Source organism: Ochotona princeps, chromosome 11 (genome assembly GCF_030435755.1).
Source record: "Ochotona princeps isolate mOchPri1 chromosome 11, mOchPri1.hap1, whole genome shotgun sequence".
In the NCBI taxonomy this organism is placed as follows: Eukaryota; Metazoa; Chordata; class Mammalia; order Lagomorpha; family Ochotonidae; genus Ochotona; species Ochotona princeps.
This window is the reverse complement of record NC_080842.1, coordinates 25,769,912-25,791,670: the sequence shown is the minus strand read 5'-3', so window position 1 is coordinate 25,791,670 and position 21,759 is coordinate 25,769,912. Positions and strand designations below refer to the sequence as shown.

The window sequence follows — 21,759 nt, the reverse complement described above, 5'->3', positions numbered from 1 at the left end:
CTGATTAAAAACGTTAAGCTTTGGTCTTACCTGTAAGATGGTGGCAGCAGAACTCTGCAGTGCTAATTGCTAGAGTCTGTGCCTCATCCCCAAGAAATGTAGCAAATTCTAATCTTCCCAGATTCTTTAGAAACATCACCTCTCCTTAGAAACAACTCCTCTCCTTAACCATTGGATCACAGCGTCTCCTCTCTCATCTCCACGGGGTTCTTTCAGAGTGTTGTAGCTCCTCTTCTCCGCCAGGTTCACTGTCTCGTTGTCACAAAGAATGGGCACACAGAATACAGAAGAGCAAGCAGAGCAAATGAAACTTATTGAAAGAAGCAGAAAAGCTCCCAGCAACAAGGGCTGCCTCGCTTGAGATTTGTATGGGTTTCTAAAGGAGGATGTTCACCTGATTGGTCAAGGTTTAGGCTAATAAGGGATTTTATGTGATTCCATCAGGGGCTTGACATCAGAGCAATCTGTTTTGCATAGAAGTTCCCAGAGTGCTCAGCCAGGTCAGAGATGAACAAGATGTTTTGCAGATGGAACATCTAAAGATTACATTGTATTTGTTTCTCCCTTCCTCCCTTCTCTCAGAGCTCCTGGAAGGGTATCCAGATATTTTTCTTCCTTTGCAGGGAGTCCCCAGAGTCCCTATCAAAATGAGAAAACAGTACCTTACCTGAAAGATCAAATAAATCTTGGTAAAATGAGCAAAAGACACAAGATAAAGGTTGCAAAACTTTCTGTCCTTTTTAACAGTAAAAATCCAGACATAATTCTGAAAATCAGTTCACGTGGAGTACATAAACAAACAAAAAAAATGTAATCAAAGAAATTGTCCTTGTTAGGATCAGAATGCATTAATACTAACGAAGGCAGAATGTAGACCCCTTCTGACATATCTGATACTGTTAAAAGATAAACATTTGTGCACTGCAAGCCACCAATGGGTTGAAACACCAATGAGGACTTTATAAGCCATCTGCTATTCTCCTAATGAGGCTAGTAACTATCATTGTTTACAGTTAGGCACCAGGGGTCAGGGTATTTGTTATAATGAAGGCTGCAATGCATCATTGCAGAAACTAAAAAGAGCCTTTCTTTCGTCACAAGGGCTAATTACAAATATAATAAAACAACAGTCAAAACAATTCTCCAGGTCTGCAGAGAAGCCTAACGTGGCACCAGAAGTACAAGAGTAGTAGCAGCTCTGTTTTCATTTAGTGAGTTCTGATTACAGAAGCCACATCATATTTAACTACCAACAATGCAAGGCCACTGATGGGTCCTTCGCTTCAGATCACTTAATCACAGGATGCTTCATAAACCATCTGGATGGATGAGATAGGCACTCTGACAAGCTATGCACCAAGTATGCCAACTCTTCACATGACCCATAGGGTGTGTGCTGTGTGTTTTAATAAGATGCACTTTGAAGTTCTACCTCTCTGACACTCACACAGAACTTTGATTTAGTGAATTCAGTTCAGGGGTGGAATGTGAGAAATGGTTTGCTTAAAAACTATAGAAACAGAACGGCTGACTGCATTTCTTATTTTTCAATTAGCAATTTTAGTATCCTAGAAGTGTGGTCTGGTTCCTTCTCGGTTCCATCCACATATGGTGACAATGGCTCCACAAGCCTCTGGTTTCATCCATTGTTAACCCATTTTAGTTCATTTCTCCTCAGCCTCCCACACTGAAAAACTGAGTCACAGCATGGAACGGGTTCTTACAACATTTCATACAGGAAGCACTATCAAAACCTGGATACAAAACTTAAAGAGTTTTTCTATTATGTAAAAACTGCCCACTTAGATGGTGTTTATGGAGCAATTGTTCCCACATGAGAGCACTACTTGAGTTCAGGCTGCTCTGCTTTTTGTCCAGTTTCCTGCTAATGTGCCTAGAAAAGCAGTGGAAGATGGCCATGTATCTGATCTCCTGTCACCCATTTTGGAGCTCCAGATGGAGATTTTGATTCTAGATTCTGGTTTCTGCCTAGCCCAGCTCTGGCTGTAAGAGCTATTTGGGAAGTCAATCAGCAGATGGGATAGCTCTCTCCGTCTCTCCCCGTCTCTGTCACTCATTCAGATCAACAAGTACATATTTTTTTAAAAACAAATAAAAAGCTTCCTGCTGGCAGTTAATAATAAGGCTACAAGAAGAAAAATATCCATACTTACACTCATCCCAAAGCCTTGCACATAAAAATAAAACCAAAAACCACTCAGTAATATACACATCCTTTGAAAAAGAATGACTCATCAAATTCTGAAAAGAAAAGAGAATTCAGGTGAATCTTGCACTACAAAATATTAAAACCTATCAAGTACAATAGCACAGTACAGATACAGGAATAGAAGGGCTCAATGAACAGAAAAGCAGTAAAGACCCATCTTCAGAGCTAGTAAAGTTGGAGCTCCTAAGATCGTGCTCAAAGCATTTAAGACAGTATATATGATAAGCATGGCAGGTGAAACAAGTGTAAAAAAAACCTAAGTTATTCAATAAATAATACTAGGAAATATCAGGGTAGGCATTTGACCTAGCAGTTAAGACCCTGAATAAGGTGTCTGAGTTCTCTTTCAACGTGCCTGGGTTTGATTCCTGACTCCTTGTTTCCTCCTAATGCTAACCCTGAGAGGTAGTGAGGATGGCCTGAATAACCGAGTTCTAGCTACCCACATGGGAGACCTGACTCCAAACTTGAGCCCAGGCCAGCCCTGCCTCAGTTACTGCATGCATGTGGAACATAATCCAGTACAGAAGCACTCTCTGTTTCTTCTCCCAGATCATCCCTTTTTAATTCAAGCAATGAATGATAATCTGTTAACTTACAAGAGTGAGAAAGAATTTCACATGATATGCCAAAAGAAAGTTCAGGAAAAGAAATAAGTGCAAAAATGAAACTATGAAAACATTTTTTAAAAATATAAGTAGATATTTCTGCAGTCTCTGAGATAGAAAAGGCCAAAATCACACAGCATTGTGGTTCACGGACCACAAGCTGTCCCCAGAAGTCTATCAAGCTACAAAGCATCAGAAGAAAGCTATAAGTCTATGTTGTTCCTACACATGTCATAAATTTGAAATGCAAGATACATAACAATTTTCACAGAAATGCCAGTAAAGCACTAAAAGCAATTATGGATTTCGAGGTTGCAGACAAGCTACAAGCCATATTGATCATTTTGGGGAGAGCTACCACCCAGTAAATAGGATATGCTACCTTCTGGTTTATGTGTTTCCAAATCATTTGCATGATACTGCTTTCTTTATTAAATGTGCCTTTTTATTTTTACTCTCATGCTGCATTTTAGCTCCATTTCACAAAAGTAGATTCATGGCTCAAAATGGTTTACTGAGGCATAAAAACAATCATGAAACATCAGCATACGTGCTACAGCTCAGCACAGCCTTATATATATACTCACACAATGATTGAGACTCCAGCGCAAATGCAGAATATGTGAGTTTGTACATGCTGGGGCAAATGCATCTGTAACGGTGATGATTTCACACAAACCCTGGAAAAAAAGTGTGAACTGTAGGTAGGCTGATGAATGTCTGAAAATTGGATTTTGCTTCACAAATGAACTGCTCACTTTTTGTCCTCATGCATGGTCTGTATTGACATTTGACCACACACTGGCACATAGCCATCCAAACTTTTGCAACATTTTCAAACATCAGTGAGTTTTTTAGCATCCCTACAAGGAATAAATACATACTGCTGCTTTCCAAGTATGATACATATTAACTGTGTCACTAAAGAGAAGATAACAGCGGTAACAGGGATTGGTGACATAATCATTAAGAACCAGAAAACCAACCCTGAAGTTCATGGTCACTATTGTTCATAATTAGAGCAGGCAAAAGAGTTCATGGCAAAATGCCTAGATATGCCAATGGTGGATGCCATATCAGACCAATGGCAGACAAAGTGAAAGAGTAACTGCTACCACATCCTCCTGCTGTTGACAATCTCTCTTCCCTACTGAACAGAAGATCTGGGCACTAATGTATGCCTAGCATATGCATGCTCCATCCTTGCGGGAGGTGGCCTATGGCTTTTGATCCTGCTTGTCTGTGAACATCCACATGAGATAAACAGGTTATTTGCTGGTTTCATTATGATTATTCTGTGCGCTGTAGGACCCTGTCACCTCCAGAGCTTTGGGCTCAGGTCAGAACTGGCAGAATATTAGCTGTGCATGAACCAGGGAAGGGAGAGAACATGAATGAAGAAGTTATGCCTAGATGCCAACTCGTCTGCTGCTTGGTTGTAGAGAACAGGTAGAGATGAAAAAGATGCCTTTTGGTGTCAATTAAATGTTGCAGGAAATAGTGGAGTATGTAAATGGATCAGATTGTTACCACCACAGACTTGATATATAAAAAAAGGGCCAAGGACTGTAATAGGCTTTAGTGCACTGAGGTTTGTGGGTTATTTAAATAAAGAGGATCACATGAGTTTTTCAAAGTTTTTATACAATTTTCATGCATCATTAGCACCTATAATAAGAGTTCTAGGATTTCCAACAACTTGCTGCCAGTAACTTAATGGGAACATATTTGCTACCATCTCCCAGACTGAAACTCAGCCTTCCAACTTGACAGGGACAGGCTTATTGGCTTAGTATCCAATAGAACAGCAAGTGTGTATTTCAGTTAAAATGCTCATCACAATTTCAAAGTTTGTGCTGTAACTTATTTCACAGAATAGACTGACAAGTCATCAAACACTTGCTGTCACTCTGGGAAACCTGAAACTCAACAGAAGTACCTAGAATGGGAAAGCTACAAGATGCCAGGCTGAGAGCAAACTCTACTTTTTACCACATGAATGGGAACTGATTCCCCTTCCTGATTAGGGTAAGTCTGATCTGGTAGGGTTGCCACAACCAGAACCACAGCAGAAACAGGACTACTGTGATCATCCCCTGCCATCTGACTTGATGTATCCAGGTTTTATTGTGTGGGGGTTTTTTTTGGGGGGGGGGAATTATTTTTGTTTTTGTTTTTGTTTTGCAGGGATCACATTGGTAAATTACATAGTATTATAAGGAGGACCACTCTCTTTCATTATTTAAGTCTCTGAGGGAGCAACAAGCTCTGCTATTCTCCAAATGACATATTTTCTATTGTGATCCAAGTGGATCATTTTGGGAGCTTCCTTGTGGCCTTCTCCCCATTGTGGTAACTTTTACTCTACAGTCAAGGAATGAACATGAAGATTCTGCCAGCTGCCAAGTGTGGTCACCCCAATTATGTATTCTGGAATCCAGGAAATGGTGTCTGGGGTTGAGGGATGGGCAGGATCCTAGGAGAATGCTAGTTCAGGGGTTGGCAATATTCATGAACCCAGTGTGAGTCAGACTTTATTCAGGATTTCATTTATTTTCTGATACTTTTCCCTGCTTAGGACAGGAAAGTCACTATGCCATTTCACTTCCTGGATGACACTGCATCTGAAAGACCTGGATGTAAGATCCTAGTGCTTCCTTCATTCCAGCGCTCAGCACCCACATGGACGCCACAGTACTCACTGTTTACATTGGTCTGAGAGTTTTGTCATCATGTCCATTATAAAGAAGTTCATTACATAAAAACATGAGTCACGGTTCGTGACAAGCAGCTTTATTGTTGTTGCTGTTGTTTTTAAAGATTTGTTTGCTTTGGGCCCAGCACTGTGGCCTAGAGGCTAAAGTCCCCGCCTTGAACATGCTAGGATCCCATGTGGGCGCCAGTTCTAATCCCGGCAGCTCCACTTCCTATCCAGCTCCCTGCTTGTGGCCTGGGAAAGCAGTCAAGGACAGCCCAGAACCTTGGGACCCTGCATCCACGTGGGAGATCTGGAAGAAGTTCCTGGTCCCTGGCTTTGGATCGGCGCAGCACTGGCTGTTGCAGTCACTTGGGGAGTGAATCATTGGACGGAAGATCTTTCTCTCTGACTCTCCTCCTCACTGTATATCTGACTTTGTAATAAAAATAAATAAATCTTTTTAAAAAAGAGATTTGGGGCCCGGCGGCGTGGCCTAGCAGCTAAAAGTCCTCACCTTGAAAGCCCCGGGATCCCATATGGGCGCCGGTTCTAATCCCGGTGACTCCACTTCCCATCCAGCTCCCTGCTTGTGGCCTGGGAAGGCAGTCGAGGAGGGCCCAAAGCTTTGGGACCCTGCACCCGCGTGGGAGACCCAGAAGAGGTTCCAGGTCCCGGCATCGGATTGGCGCGTATCGGCCCATTGCAGCTCATTTGGGGAGTGAAACATCGGATGGAAGATCTTCCTCTCTGTCTCTCCTCCTCTCTGTATATCCGGCTTTCCAATAATAATAAAAAAATCTTTAAAAAAAAAAAGAGATTTGTTTGCTTTTACTGCAAAAGCAGATTTACACAGATGAGAGACAAAGATCTTCTGTCTAGGGCCTGACACAGTAGCCTAGTGGCTAAGGTTCTTGCCTTGCAGGCACCCAGATCACATATGGGCACCAGTTCTAATTCCAGCAGCCCTACTTCCTAACCCGCTCCCTGCTTGTAGCCTGGAAAAGCAGTCAAGGACAGACCAAAGCCTTAGAACCCTGAACCCACAAGGAAGACCTGGAAGAAGTTCCTGCTCCTGGCTGAAGATCGGCTCAGTTCTAGCCATTGCAGACACCTGGGGAGTAAACTAACAGACAGAAGTTCTTCCTCTCTGTCTCTCCTCCTCTTCTGTATATCTAACTTTCCAATATAAATAAATAAATAAATAAATAAATAAATCTTTAAAAAAATAACTTCATGCTAGGCCCAGCCTCACTGTTTCATATGATTATCTCAAAAACTGCTTAATTGTACATATTATTGTTCCACTTTATTATTAACTTTCAGCTGGAATACCTGCCCTATTGGGCCTAGACTTACATCTCCTCCTCAAGAATAGACACTTACAAAGGACACCTAGGGTTCAGAGCAATGGCTCAATAACTAAATCCTCACCTTGCATGTGCCAGGATCCCATATGGGCACCAGTTCATCCCAGCTGCTCCTCGTCCCATCCAGCTCCCTGCTTGGGGCCTGGGAAAGCAGTAGAGGATGGCCCAAAGCCTTGGGACCCTGCCCCCACATGGGAGACCCAGAAGAAGCTCCAGCTCCTGACTTAAGATTGACTCAGCTTCAGCCATTGCAGCCTTTAGGGAAAGAACCAGTGGCTGGAAGATCTGTCTTCCCTTCTCTCTGTAAATCTGATCTGCCTTTCCAATAATAATTTTTTTAAAAGACGTATTTATTTTTATTACAAAGTCAGATATACAGTGAGGAGGAGAGACAGAGAGAAAGATCTTCCGTCCAATGATTCACTCCCCAAGTGACTGCAACAGCCAGTGCTGCGCCGATCCAAAGCCAGGGACCAGGAACTTCTTGCAGATCTCCCACGTGGGTGCAGGGTCCCAAGGTTCTGGGCTGTCCTTGACTGCTTTCCCAGGCCACAAGCAGGGAGCTGGATAGGAAGTGGAGCTGCCGGGATTAGAACTGGCGCCCACATGGGATCCTAGCATGTTCAAGGCGAGGTCTTTAGCCTCTAGGCCACACCGCTGGGCCCTCCAATAATAATTTTTTAAAAAGACATCTAATGTGTGCTTATATATTAATTGTGTGGACATTCACTAAAGATCAAACAAGAACAAACAAAGGCTCTTTATTCAGAACTTTCTGTAACAAAGAAGTCAACCACCATGACCCAGGTTGTGGCAGGGATCTTGGAGGGAGGCAAAGGGGAAGTCAACATTCTGTAATGGAAAAAAGGGAAAGCATCAGGTGTGCCTTGTTTGGAGACTGTGGGTCTGGGGAAAGTGCAGGCAGGCTAACTAAAAACAGGACATCCTGTAAGACTGCTTAGGGATACATATTTGACTTTCCCTGGTTTGTCATTAGAGGGACGCAGATAGAAATTCAGGGAAGTCGTTCATTATTAATTAAGTTCCTGGTCACATTGTGCCACTGGTTCAGAGATGACTTTCGGGCTTGTTGCATTGTTACTGCACAGAAAGTCTGACTTGCTGAGTCAGCTTGGAGCAAGCTGGCTTATTGTGCTGGATGTTGGGTGCTGCAGCAGGGGGTGCAGTTCTTTCCTGCACCTGATCTGACTGTTACCTGTTTGTATATTCATTCTGTGGACTGGGCAGTCTCCTTTCTCCAACTTATACCAAGTAAGAGACTTTGTAACAATAGTTGGGAAATAATTATCGTTGTTGCTAAATCTTGTTAAGGGTCCAGTATTCACACTGCTTTCAGGGCTGATAGAAAGCCCATCTCGCATGATGTTTAAGACAGGCTCAAACAGAGAAAGACAACTCTGTCCAGATCAGCTCCACAGTAACTGGTGTGGACTCTGCACCTAGTGTGAAAAGAAACTAGAAAGGCATTTCTTAGCCTGTGTGGTGAGGCTATGAAGTTGTTTTAGATGAAACTCAAAAGCTAGGGAAGGTAATGAACAGAAAGTCTCCTCCATTAGCCAGAAGTTCTAGCAAATTACAGATAAGCTTCACATATTAAAGAACGATATCAAGTATAAATGTTAACTAAGTATAGCCATCTGTCTAGGACTGCTGAGAAATGGGAGAAGGGGATATTTTTAGACTGAAGTTAAGAAAGTTGAAAAATACACAGCAGAAGTTGTTTTTTTTTTAAAGTTTTTAGGGCCCGGCGGCGTGGCCTAGAGGCTAAAGTCCTCACCTTGAATGCCCCGGGATCCCATATGGGTGCCGGTTCTAATCCCAGCAGCTCCACTTCCCATCCAGCTCCCTGCTTGTGGCCTGGGAAAGCAGTCGAGGACGGCCCAAAGCTTTGGGACCCTGCACCCATGTGGGAGACCCGGAAGAGGTTCCAGGTTCCCTGCTTCGGATCGGCGCACACCGGCCCGTTGCAGCTCACTTGGGGAGTGAATCATCGATGGAAGATCTTCCTCTCTGTCTCTCCTCCTCTCTGTATATCTGGCTGTAATAAAATGAATAAATCTTTAAAAAAAAAGTTTTTAACAAAAGTGGATGAGATGCTAGAGTAAGTTTCATCTTTATAATGATTCCCTTTCAAAAAATAAAAAGGTGGGGTGGGCATGTTAGGGATGCCTGCATCAACATGAAAGTCAGTTTGAGTCCTGGCTCCAATTCTGGCCCAGCTTTCTGCTTATGCACCTGCGAGGCAGCAGATTCTGGCACTGGATTCCTGCAGATATGTGGGAGACCAGGATAGTTTCTGGTTCCGGGCTTTGGCTTGCTCCAGTTCCTACTATTGTGGGCATTTGGGTGGTGAGCCAGCAGATGCAAGATCTCTGATTTTCTCTCTCCCAGCCTTTCAAATAGTTAAGTCTTCAAAAAATGAAAAACTTATCAGCAAGAAAACTTCTGATAAAAAATCTGATGATCTAGGGCCCGGCGGCGTGGCCTAGCGGCTAAGGTCCTCGCCTTGAAAGCCCCGGGATCCCATATGGGCGCCGGTTCTAATCCCAGCAGCTCCACTTCCCATCCAGCTCCCTGCTTGTGGCCTGGGAAAGCAGTCGAGGACGGCCCAAAGCTTTGGGACCCTGCACCCGTGTGGGGGACCTGGAAGAGGTTCCTGGTTCCCGGCATCGGATTGGCGCGCACCGCCCGTTGCAGCTCACTTGGGGAGTGAATCATCAGATGGAAGATCTTCCTCTCTGTCTCTCCTCCTCTCTGTATATCTGAGATTGTAATAAGAATATATAAATCTTAAAAAAAAAAAAATCTGATGATCTTATGCCTGGGTTTTTCACAGTATATGTTCCTAAATTTAATCACCAGAATTAATAGCAAGCACATATGCTAAGACTACCTCAAATGTTAAGTGACAGATATCTATGAATATTAAAATTTTGAAATTAGCAGAGTTCATTAATTGTCATTGAATCTCAAGAATAGAATTCATATTTTTTCACAAACACACAGCTACCTAGTGAATAAGACCTTGTATGAGGAAAACAAGAAATAACAAGCTAAAGCCTCTTCATGCTATTTTTTTACTTTTAATAATCATGTAATCAAAAGCATTGTGTTAGCATTTAATGTACTTTCATAGCATGAATATTGAAAACTAGAGCATAATTTGGTTTCAAGTGTACTTAATTTCCATGTTTTTGTAAATCTATTAGATTCAAATCATCATTTTGTTTCATTTTGCTTTTCATTTACCTTCTTTTGTTGTCATTATTCTCCTTTTTCTTATAAGTTTCACCCATTATTTTCAATTTCTCAATACTCTGAATATTACTGTAACATATGTACTGTATAACATCTCAAATGTGATCTCAAAAATAAATTGTCTTATTCCAACTTAAAACTTTTCTGGAGATCAACTTTTATTTTTTTCAGACTCATTTACTGAATGTCATATTTTATTATTCCTCTATTATTTCTATTATTTTTTCACTCAATGTCCAGCTATTCAAACAGAAAGTTCAGGCAATTGCACTGTAAATATTTGGAGGCACACTATTCAGCTTTACTTGACATCTTGGCAAATGCACTTCAGATTTTTATTTTCATACAAGATGTAAATTGATGCTGAGTTTCATGAAAAGCTATTTCTGAGATGCTCTCATTTTTTAAAATCTGATAATGACAAATAACAAGCAGAGTGTTCTAATTTTAAACTCTTTCACTCTCTGGAGTAAATCCAACTTGCTCATGATGTAGTCTTTTATTTACATAGTGCTGAAACTCCAATTGCCAAAACTTATCTAAGAATTTTTTTTATTGTATTCACAAGTGAGATTGGTTTGTAATCTTCCTTTCTTTTGCTGTTCTTGAAAATTTCCAATCCTGTGCGAGACTGCATTAATTCAGTAAATGAGTTGAGAAAAATGAACTTTTCTTCTATTTAGAAAGAATTTCATACCACTCTGAAAACCATTTGTTATACAGTTCAGTAGTAGGATTGAATTTTCAGAGGGCTGATATTTTGCTAGTGATAAAAGTCTCTGATTATCTATAAGAGTGGGCTTTCTGTGCCTTTTCAAGCTCCTTTTGGTAGGTTTCATCATTTTAGGAAAGTGCCTGTCTCATCTTTGCATCCTTTTTTTTTTTTTTTTTTTTTTGCCGTGTATTGTCATTAAATTGTGAACAGTATTTTCCTGTGGATTTTAAAACCTGTATTCTCTCTTTGGCATCAAATCTCATTTTAGTCTTGGAATATTTATGTATGTAATTTATCACTTTTTTTTCGGGTTCAATTTTGCTTGCAGTGCTTTTCAATTTACTAGTATTTATGGTAAGTCATCTTCCCTACTGCTTCTTTGTTTTCTGTTTCATATTAATTCCTGGCCTCTATGTTTTGGAGGTTTATTCTGTTGAGCGTTTATACCATTAGTTTTCAATCTCTATTTTTGTTTGCTAAGATAGAAGCATTTAAGAGTACACATTTCTATTTACTCTATTCTTGATGTATTCTGTATACTTTTATGTGTATTATTTTCACAATCATTCACTTGTTTTCTAAGTGAATGAGTAGTTCTGGGTTGGACAACAAATGATGTATTCTGCCTTGAAGACAAATTATGGAATCATTACACGCCTCAGATTTATTTCTTGTAAAGTAGAGATAATGATAGCCCTTACTGGCTGGGATCCTTGTGAGGACTGAATTAGCTAATCATGTAAACTGCACAGGAGACTACCTGACAGATAGTAAATGTCCAATTACTGTCAGCAATTATTGTTGCATTATTCATAGGTTATATCCTTTAGATTTTAGAATTTGCTTTAGGGATCAGCATTGGTAGAGTATCAGGTTAAGCCATTTTCCATATTTGGCTGGGCTGCTTCACTTCTGACCCAGCTCCCTGCTGTTAGCTTAGAAAAAGCAGCAAAAGGTGGTTCAAGTGCTTGGACCCCTGGCACCCATGTGGGAGGCACAGTAGGAACACCTAAGTCCTGGTCCTGCCTGGGCTTGTCCCAGCCTGGCCATTGTGGCCACTGTGGCCACCTGTGGAGTAACTCAGTTGTTGGGAGATTTCTCCCTTTCTCTATAACTATGCCTTTCAAACAAATAAATCTTAACCAAAACAAAACAAAAAAGATGCTTGATTTTCATTTAAAAAGTTAATAACTCTAGAAGACAGCTATGAGGGCTAAAGTAGTTAGCACTTTGCCACCCTTGTGGGAGACATGACTTCAGTTCCCAACTCCAGATTTTGGTCTCAACGATTGTGGGCATCTGGGGAGTGAACCAACGGATGGAAGCTGTTTCTACACTTCTATGTCTCTATCTCTCTGACCCTTAAATAATAATAATAAATTAAAAATGCTAAAAGACAACACAGTAGAAAAGTTCTATGATGTTGGTCAGTCTGGAGAAAGTTTTTGGATATAACTCCTTAAACTCAAGCAACAAAAGCAAAACAGACAAATGGACGCGCAACAAATTAAAAATCTCATACAGTAAAAGAACCAATCTAAAAAGCAAAGAACCAATTCATAGAGTGAGATAAAACTATTTGCAAATAATATAGCTGATACAAGGTTATCATCCAAAATAAATAAGGAACAAAACAGCAAAAGGAATAACCCAACTTAAAAGTCAGACTAAAGAACCCAAAAAGACAATTCTCACATAAATAGCCAACATGAAAAACGTTCAGCATCACGAATCGTTATGTAAATGCAAATTAAAATCACAACGGAAAATCACGTTATACTTGATACGATGACTTCACAAAGATGAAAGCCAGAGTTGGCTGGCATATGGAGAAATGTATGCTATTGACGAGAACGTGAATTAGTACAGCTATTATGGACATGTTATTATGGAAAATAACATGTAGGTTTCTCTAAACCTAAACATAACACGCTCTGATCCACTAGCAGAAGGGGTATCACTCCCACGTTCTTTGTAACATTTTTGACAGTAAAGAAGAAATGAAATCACACTAAGCGTTCATCAATGGATGCAGAGATAAAGAAAATATGGAGTATATGCCAAGTGGAATGTTATCCAGCCTTTGAAACAACGGAATTCTGAAACACGGTACAAAATGAATGGATCTAGAAGACTTTAGGATAAGTGAAGCAAGCCAGGCACAAACTGACACAAAGGTTACAACAGTACTTACAGGTAGCAGCTTTCTTAAGTTGGAGTAAGTGGTGGTCACCAGAGGCCAGGGAAGCTGGGAGGGGCAGAGGGAACAGAGACATGTTAGAGTCCACAATGTTTCAGGCAGACAGGAGCAGCAAATTCTAAGGTCATTGCACAGCTGGGTGACAGCAGTTGATAATAATACATTACAGATTTCAAAATAAAAGAGTAAATATCAAATGCATCCCTGTCCCCAAAATGCAAAGTGATGGGTGTTGATCATATTAATTCAAGAAGTCCACATTATATACATTCATTAAAACATAATTACTGATCGGCGCACACCGGCCCGTTGCGGCTCACTTGGGGAGTGAAACATGGATGGAAGATCTTCCTCTCTGTCTCTCCTCCTCTCTGTATATCTGGCTTTCCAAAAACAATAAAATTAAAAAAAAAAAACCATAATTACTGAATATTATTATGCTTGTTTAGTCTTTTACATTTTTTAAATTGGAAAGGCAGATATGCAGAGAGGACAGGCAGTGAGAAAGATCTTCCATCCGTTGCTTCACTCTCCAAGCCAGAGGCTGAGTTGATCCAAAGCCAGGAGCTTCTTCCGGGCCTCCCAGCACGTGCAGAGTTCCAATGCTTTGGGCCATCCTCGACTGGTTTCCCAGGCCACAAGCAGGGAGCTGGATGGGAAGTGGAGCTACTGGGACACAAACCTGTGCTCTTACGGGACCCCAGATCAAGCAACACAAGGATTTATCCTCTGATCCATCCTGCCAGGCCTTATCTTATTATTTTTAAACTACAACAGCATTGGACCTGGCATGGTAGCCTAATGGCGAAAGTCCTAGCTTTGGATGCACCAGGATCCTGTATGGGTCCTGGTTCATGTCTCGGCTGTTCCAATTCCCATCCAGCTCCCTGCTTGTGGCCTGGGAAAGTAGTCGAGGACGGCCCAATGCCTTGGCACCCTGCACCTGCATGAGAGACCTGGAAGAAGCTCCTGCCTCCTGGCTTCAGGTTGGCGCAGTTCCAGCCTTTGCAGCCGCTTAGGGAGTGAATCAGCTGAGGTCTTGGCCACCCCTTCAGATGGGTGGTACCAGCATTGCCCACCCATTTCCTAACTGATTAAGAGGCCACCAATGGGGAACATCTTACCTGTAGGTTCCCACCCAACAAGGAGGGGTCAAGGAATGCTTAAAATCCCAAGACCCTCCCTCAAACCTTTGGTGACTCTCCCTTCCTCCCCTTTTGGGAGGCACCCCACCTCCTCGCTTTCTCTCCAGAGGTGCTTTCCCCTTCCCTCTCCCTTCCCTGCTCACCTGCTCTCTTCGCAAATAATTTTTTCTGTCTGCAACAGATTCCCGGCTTTTTATTTCTATACTAAGCTGAGGAAAGAACCCACTGGGCTTTTCTGGAACACAGACAGATCTTCCTCTCTGTATATCTGACTTTTCAGTAAAAATAAATAAATCTTTTAAAAAATCATTTTTGTGGTGGTTACTTTATTTCTCACACAGGTCAATGTTTGCACTTACATTAAATGCTATGTTACTAGGCGTATATGATTTTACAATTGCGGTTTTAGGCAAATTGCTTTTCTTTTCTTTTCTTTTTTTTTTTTAAGATTTTATTGTTATTGGAAAGCCGGATATACAGAGAGGAGGAGAGACAGAGAGGAAGATCTTCCATCCGATGTTTCACTCCCCAAGTGAGCCGCAACCGGCCGGTGCGCACAGATCCGAAGCCGGGAACCAGGAACCTCTTCCGGGTCTCCCACGCGGGTGCACGGTCCCAAAGCTTTGGGCCGCCCTCGACTGCTTTCCCAGGCCACAAGCAGGGAGCTGGATGGGAAGTGGAGCTGCTGGGATTAGAAACGGCGCCCATATGGGATCCCGGGGCTTTCAAGGCGAGGGCTTTAGCCGCTAGGCCACGCCGCTGGGCCCCAAATTGCTTTTCTTTAAGAAACTATTTTCATAATCCAATAACATCTTTGCTTTCAAATTATAGTTGCCTGGGAATGGTACAACCAACATGATTTGTTCTGGCTTAAGATAATATGAAAACACTTAGGACACTCTGACGCACCCTCACCCTTCGCTGCCACAGGAGAGGCGCGGTGGGAGTCAGTCCCTGCCCCCGCGCCTTCTCCCTCTCGGCTGCTCCGCTTCCGGCTTCCTTCCTCTGCGGGGAAGACTCACTTCCGGCGGGCAGGGCGGGGCGGGGGGCGGGCCGGGCAACGGAAGTGAGCAGAGCCGCTACAAGCCTGGAGAATGAATGCTGCGCGGGGCTCAGTCCTGAGCTGAGGCAAAGCAGTGCAGTGGCTGCGCTTTCAGCCAGTGGGCCTCTTCAAAGTCGTGATCTTCAACGGAAAGATTTTTCTTGTAATGATAGATGAACTTTTGCCCAGTCACCCTCTTGAACTATCAGAAAAACATGTCCAGCTCAACCAAGCTAAAATAAACGTTTCTACACTGAGACACATCCAAGGTCTACTTGCTCTTTTAAAGCTACAAATGGAATTCAAAGCAGTGCAGCAAGTTCGGTGTCTTCCGTTTCTTATAAGCTCAAACTCTCGTTGGATATTTTGAGAGGTAATGATGAGACGATTGGATTTGAAGGTGTTCTCAATGATCCATCACAAAGCGAACTGCCCTTGATGGTGGAACATAACTTGGTTTACTGTAATTCATTGCACTGTCCCTGACAACAGAGGGTCTGCATTCTTGTTTATGTCTGTTGTCTTGCTATGATTTGATGTATACATCAAATCATAAAAATACTGACACATAAGAATTTTTACCTTAAAATTTCAAATAGTTCAAAAAACTGTCTCATAATTTTCATAATATACATTTCCCTTGAACATTTTACCGACCCTTTATACATATCTGCTTTCAGTAAATATGTCTCTTAGCAGCATATAGCAAGAATTTCTTGCAAGTTTTAACTGACAGAAAGTTCTTTCTATTTTTAGAACTCACATTGGATTTGTTTTTAGTACCTTATTATTATTATTGCTTTGGACAGTAGAACGACTCAATCTTCCATCTTCCAGTTAATTCTCCCAAAGGCCACAACAGCTAGAGATGAACCAGATTGAATCCAGGAGCCTGGAGCCAAGGTGCCAAGGCCCAAACACTTGGGTTATCTTCTGCTGCTTTCCTGGGTGCATTAATGCAGAACTGAGAAGTGGAGCAGCCAAGACTCAAATCAAAGCTCACATGGGATCCCTAACCTGTTGCATTGAATAATGCACACCCCTCTACCATCTTCTCTTTGTGCTGTAGTTCATGTTTGTCTTTGCTTCTCATTTCTCTTTTCACATATCTAATAGATGAAGCATGTTTACTGCCTTTTCCTTTTATTTTAAACTCACTATTTTTTATGGTGTTTATATAGTTGATTGGGAAAGGTGGAGGGTTAGGAGAAGTGGTTGGAAGCATTGTTTGCACATGTTCTTTTTTCTTCTTCCTGTGTCTTGGGGAAGGGAGGAGATAAGGGGTGAAGCTGCACCCAGCCACCTAACAACCTTAGTATTTGGGGAGTGGGGACGGCCACCTGGTATCATCCCAGAATCCCCAATGTGAAGTATGCTACGAGAGTTCTGCTCAAGTAGTTTCAATAGTTCTGAAATGCTGTCAATCTTGCCAATCCAAGGATGAGGAAATTCTTTCAAGGTCCATTGGCTGACATAATCCACCTTAGAGTCTCCATTTGTCCAGATACTTGCTGCCAACGCTTGGCTGGAGTAGTTGTCCAATTTGTTCTGCCCTCCATCATCTGTTATGGTTCCAGATGTCCTCTGCAAGTTCCAATGGACTGCCATATTCTCCATGTGCATATGGGTATGCTGTCCACTGCTCCATCTAAAGCCACTGAGGAAGCCTAGCTCTGAACATACACTCCACAGTCAGACCATGGAACCTGGAATTCTCCCCATGGTTGGAGTTCTGAGTTCGTCAGTTCAGGAGGGATCCCCAAAGAAATTAACCAGCAGATAGAAAATTATCTGTCTCTCAGCCTCTCAATCTCTCTTTGCAACTCTGGCTTTCAAATAAATAAATAAATCCTTAAAAAAAATACCTTGTACATGTATGTAATTTTTTTGACATTCAAGAGAATTTGAAGTTGTTTACACTTCATTTGAAATTCTTGGAATGCAGAGTTGCTTAGTGACTACCAAAAAATATTTAAAAGGTCATTTTTCCACCTGCAATCACAGCACTAATCTCAGATAAGGCATCTGGTAAGTACTCAGCAAATTCTTGTGGGCGTTAATGCGGAAGACGACCAATTGCTCACCAGAAATACTTCACAGCAGACTTCTAAGTTAGAGACACATCAAGCACATCTTTCTTTCCCACACTGAATTGAATAATGGGGGTGAGAAAAATTCACTTGATTTTTTAGTGTGGCAAAACATGCATTGCAGAACAGTTGTCATTTAAACAATCTTAAGCATACAATCCAGTGGTCCTTAGCGCATCCAGTTCTCCCTCCTACCATTCCCGTTATCCATTTCTAGAAATTTTTCATGTTCTCAGATAGAAATTGTCCTCTTTAGACTTCCCACTCTCCCTCCCCACAGCTCTTGGCAGCCACTGCTCTACTTTCAGTGTCTGTAGTTTACAATTCTAGATACCTCGTGTATGTGGAATCATACAATATTTGCCACTAGTGCCTGGTGTACATCTCCATCCAATGCTTTTTAAACACTAATGGGTTATGGAGGTGAGCATCTGACCTGCAGGTTAAGATGTTACCTGGTACACCTGTATCCCAAACTGGAATCCCTGCATTTGAGTTTGAACTTGGCTCCTGATTCCAGTTTCCTGTTGATTCACATTGTGGAAGACAGCAGGTGATGGCTCAAGTAGTTGGATCCCTGCCACTCAGGAGAGACACAAATGCATTCCCAGCTCCTGCCTTCAGCCTGGCCCAGCCCAGCTGTTGTGAGTATCTGAGGAATGAGCCAGCAGAAGAAAGCCCTCTCTCTCTCTCTCTCTCTCTCTCTCTCTCTCTCTCTCTCTCTCTCTCTCAATAAAAAGAACTATGGATGATGTATCATCAGCCACATGGTACAAAGTGCAAGCCTCAGATGAAATTTGATACATGTCTTTTGGTGGTCCACCCATCTGTGCCTCTACTTCCACCACAGGTCCAGGCCACTCCTGTGTGATGCTTGTGGGCAGCCAACTCCAAACCCATGGGGTAGAGGTGGGGACCTCCTGGAGTGTTGAGGTGGGGACCTGTGGGATTCCCATCCAACCACTAGGTGGGAATGGTATTTATTATCTGATTTAATCATCAGCTGGCAGTAACATGCTTTGAACTTTTTAATTGTGTTTAACTGTGAAATATATAAAACATAGAGAACAATTCCTAAAATGCATGCACAGGTAAAAAGGATCAGAAAGCAAACATTCACTTTAGAAACTGCTTTAAGAGGTGGAACCTAGGCAGGTCCCCCCAACGGGGCCCCTGTGCTCTTCCCACTCTCCACCAGAGATCACAACCACTTATCTTGGCTTTGTGAAGAATTACTTCCTTGCAGCTTTATTATCTATCATTGCCTGGTTTGCCTGGTTTTAAGTTCTATATAAGCACAATTTTATTATATGTATTATTCTGTGACCTGCTTCCTTTTTAAAACTGTGGTAAAATACATATAAAAAATGAGTATCTTAATTGCTTCGAAATGTAAGGTGCAGTAACATTAAGTATAACCACATTATTAAGCTGTCATCACCACCATCCATCTATAGAACTCTTCCTTTGGCAAAACCGAAATTCTACACCCAATGAAGCAATGATTCCGCATCCTGCCTCCCTCCAGCCCCAGGCAGGCAGCCATCATTCTACCTCCTGTCTCTGAACTTGGCCTCTTACTGTATTTGTGCTTTTGTGACTGGCTTATTTCACTTAGCATAATATCCTTTGAGTTCTTCCATTTTGTAGCATGTGTCAAAATCTCCTTCCTTTTGGAAGTTGAATAATATTTAATTGTGCATCTGCGTGTGTCACATTGTCTCATTCATTTATTTCTTGATGGTTACCCAGGTTGCTTCTGCCTTCTGGCTGCTATGAACAGTGCAGCTATGAACATGGTTATAGAAATACCTCTTCCAGTCTCTGCTTTCACTTCTTTTGAGCATATACCCAATAGTAGAATTGATGGATCATACTGCAGTTCTATTTTTTATTTGTTAGGAACTTTCATGTGCTCCATAGTAGTTGCACATTTTACATTCATTAACAACAGCAAGCATTCCAATTTCTCTGTGTCGTTGCTAACATTGTTATTACCTGAGATTTTAATAACATCCATCTTAAGAGTGTGAGATGCATCTCAATGAGTTTTCCCTAAAGATAATTGATGCCTAGCATCTTTCAACGTATTTACCGTCAATTTGTGTGTCTTCTTTAGAGGAATGTCTATTTTTTTGGCCATGTTTAGTCATATTGCTTGTTTCTGTTGTTGTATGTTAGGAGTTGTTCATGAACTATAGGTATTAGTCCCTTGAGAGAAACATGATTTAAAAATGTTCCTCCCAACAAAACAAACAATCCAGTTAAGAGAAGGCATTGAACATGAACAAGCATTTTCTAAAAGATGAGATTTAAACAACCAACAGACACACACAAAAAATGCTCAGGGTCACTAGCCAGCAGGGAAATGCTTCATCTCACCCCAGTTACAATAGCTACCATCTGAAAACCAAAAGCCCCAAACACTGGCTAGGATGTAAGGCAAAGGTACTCTAATCTGGTCAGTGGGAATGTCAACTAGTACAATCATGACAGAGTACAGATTCCCAGAGATCTCACTCCTACTCCTGGAAATTAACCCAGGTGAAATGAAATTAGCATACAACAGTTATTTGAAAACCGTATTGGCTGCAGCTCCATTTGCAATAGCAAGCATTTGCAATCAACCCAGATGTCTACCAACAGATGACTGGATAAAGAAAATGTGGTATATAGGTGTTATGGAATACTATTTGGCCATAAAAAATCAAATCTTATATTTTGCAATAAAACAGATGCAAGTGGAAATCATTATACTTAGTAAAATAAACCAGTCCCCAAAAGACAAATATATTTTCCCCTGATCTGTGGTAACCAATGCACAGAGCACAAAAAATGTAATCTATATGAGTGAAATGGGCATTTGAGATTTGCTGAGCCAATTTGAAGCCAGGAACCAGGAGCCTCTTCCAGATCTCCCACGCAGGTACAGGGTCCCAAGGCTTTGGGCCTTCCTTGAGTGCTTTTGCAGGCCACAAACAGGGAGATGGATGGGAAGTGGAGCAGCCGGGATTAGAACCGGGATGCCAGCTTTGCAAACTGCAGCTTAATTCACTATACCACAGTGCCAGCTCTTTTTATGCGTGTTGAACCCCATCTTTGTATCTGCTTTTTGGAGCAATCTGAACAGTTCTGTGGTTTCCGCTGTTCTCGCCCGTGGTGCCTTATTTCCTTGTGCTCCTGGTAATCTCCTGGCAGTGGGAGACCCAGAAGAAGCTCCTGGCCCCTGGCTCCTGGCTTCAGATCATCTCATCTCAGCTCTGACTGTTGTGTCCACTTGGGGAGTGAACCAGCAGACAGAAGATCTTTCTCTCTGTCTTTCCTTCTCTCTATAAATCTGCCTTTCCAATCAAAATAAATTAATCTTAAAAAAAAGAAAGAATGAGCTGTTCGGCTTGGTGAGGTAAACTGTTTGAACTAACTTAAGTTATGTAAAATGTGTGATAAGGTTGTAAAATGACAGCACATTTGTGTCACGCTTGCCTAGAGGACCAACATTTTACTCACTGGGGTTTGTTAATAATATGCTGTCTCAGAACGCATCCCACGCCCCATGCCATGGTTGTTTACTTGCACGTGGCTCATCCTGCGCACGGTGTTGGCCACATGTTGGTGAGGGTAGCGGGGTTGTGTGGTCTCTCCCTGGTTCCGGGCGTCTGACCAGGGACTGGCTGGCATGGAGACAGGGAGCTGGCTGTGCTTCCCCTGTGTACGCTTCTTGCTCCCAGCCCTCCCCATTGCTTCCAGGCACTGAGCTGCCTGGCACTAAGGGTTATAGCCTCTGTCTGTGGCCAGGGTGATGCACTCACTGGGGCCTCTCCCCCTGGGCAGGACAGCTACACCTCAGAAAGGGGGTCCCCGCAGGCATGCCTAAGGAGCGTGAGCACACCTCGTCCTGGCCGCGGGGCGACAGCTGAGGGCTTTGGTTTCACCTTCACTTACTTGAAAGTTACAGGTTTCTTATCGTAATCAATCACTGTGGTCATGTTGATGGCAAATACGTGTATTTTAGATAGGTGCATACTTAGCGGAATTAATGAAATTCTGAAGTTGCGTAGTTCTAAATGCTTTGTTTGCTTCTACCAGGCTTTCTGTCTTTATCCACAATGGATTTATAACTATTCCTATTCCTAAATGCTTCACAATTGAATCATAATGCATTGGGAAGATTATGTTATTTACAGATTCTATGATACATTATTCTGCGATGAGTCATTCTATTAAGCAACAAATCTTTTCTATTATAAACTAAATAGTCCCTGCCGTATCTGCTTTTAAACCACAGAAAATTCTCCTGTTGAGATGGACTGCACTTCAAAGGCTTTAAAGCTACTGGTTGGAACTAAGAATACATTACATTTTTCCTAAAAATGGTTGCATTATTA

At 42.0% G+C, this 21,759-nt stretch overlaps 1 protein-coding gene across 2 annotated transcripts in view; it reads right to left on the bottom strand.

Annotated features, from left to right (window-relative positions):
- The window catches only part of DCTD (dCMP deaminase), a 130,752-nt gene extending 116,084 nt beyond the window's left edge, over positions 1-14,668 (bottom strand). For both annotated transcript variants that reach the window (XM_058669954.1, XM_058669957.1), the window contains exons 1-2: positions 14,602-14,668; positions 13,092-13,145 (exon numbers count right to left, since the gene is read on the bottom strand). The gene's annotated coding sequence lies outside the window, so the exon portion shown is untranslated. The remainder of the gene's footprint in view (positions 1-13,091; positions 13,146-14,601) is intronic.
- Positions 14,669-21,759: the final 7,091 nt, after the last annotated feature.